The sequence below is a fragment of the Octopus bimaculoides genome, chromosome 7 (assembly GCF_001194135.2).
Source record: "Octopus bimaculoides isolate UCB-OBI-ISO-001 chromosome 7, ASM119413v2, whole genome shotgun sequence".
In the NCBI taxonomy this organism is placed as follows: domain Eukaryota; kingdom Metazoa; phylum Mollusca; class Cephalopoda; order Octopoda; family Octopodidae; genus Octopus; species Octopus bimaculoides.
In genome coordinates, this window is record NC_068987.1 from 5037222 (window position 1) to 5038776 (window position 1555).

Sequence of the window (1555 nt, forward strand, 5' to 3'; positions counted from 1 at the left end):
GAGTTGCAATGTCACTGGTGCCAAGCTGTATCAGCCCCTTTGCCTTTCCCTTGGATAACATCGGTGGCATGGAGAGGGGAGGCTGGTATGCATGGGTGACTGGGTGACTGCTGGTCTTCCACAAACAACCTTGCCTGGACTTGTGCCTCAGAGGGTAACTTTCTAGGTGCCATCCCATGGTCAGTCATGACTGAAAGGGGGTCTTACCCTTTACCCCATGCACATGTAATGGCGTAGAGAGAGGAGGCTGGTATGCATGGGCGACAGTTAGTCTTCCATAAACAACCTTGCCCAGACTTGTGCCTCAGAAGGTAACTTCCTAGGTGCAATCCCACAGTCCTTCATTACTGAAGGTGGTGGGGTCTCCTTATACATATGTATATACATGGCAGGCTTCTTTTAGTTTCTGTCTACCAAATACACTCAAAAGGCTTTGGTCGACACAAGGATATAGTAGAAGACACTCACCGGAGGAGCTATAGAATGGAACTGAACCCAGAATTATGTGGTTGGGAAGCAAACTCCTTACCACACAGCCACACCTATGCCTTTATAGAGTTAATTTTTATTTAAAGAAAATTTTTCTTCAACCACACACACACGCATAGAAAGAAAGAAATATCTGTATGAAGTAAAGAGAGAACAACTTGTCAAAAACTGAATCCAGAAACTTCACCGGATGTCATCAGTTGAGTCTGTACACAATGGAATTAGTGAAAAACATGTATCAACGAATAGTCTAATGAGACCATATTGCAGGACGGGATCAAACTTGATTAAATTTGATTTGAGAAGCGAATAAGCATCGGTTATTAAAAGAGGTGTGTTAATGCAAAACATAAATGAATATCATTCAATGAACAGTGAATATTCACAGAACAATAGCAAAGCTGCAGGAATAAAAATAAAGTCTTATTATTTCTTTAAAGATTTGCCAAATCTTCCTTCCATGTTTGTATGTATCTATTGTGTTGGATGGCATAAAGATATGAGGGTATATAAGAGTGACACCAAATACATCAATGGATATTCGGGGTAAAAAAAAAACGTCTTTAATAAATTAACCCTTTCGCTACTGTATTTATTTTGAAATGCTCTGTGTTTCTTTCAATTACTTCTGCTAGTGTTAGGAACATAAATTGCGACTAAGATTTGGTGGAAGATTTTAATTCAAAACTTTATGAAAACAAGACATTTGTACTCAGAACCAGAGCCGGTTTCAGCTGGGTTGGTCACGAAAGGGTTAAAGTATGTAATGCAGACCAAACTCCAAATATGGGATCCAGGGTGATTTTTTAAAAATATTTTGAAAATAAGTACATCTTGTATGCCATCAAATACAGTGTGCATGTGTATATATATATATATATATATATATATATATCTGTGTGTGTGTGTGTGTAGCGAGAGTCCATACTGTAATTGATGGCATAAAAGATGGGCATATGAGACACACCCTGGTTCCAGTAACACATATTCAGGAAAGAAAAATGGTTTTAGTGTAATAAAGCATGTGAAAGAAACCCAACATTGCACATAGGACCCAAGGTGATTT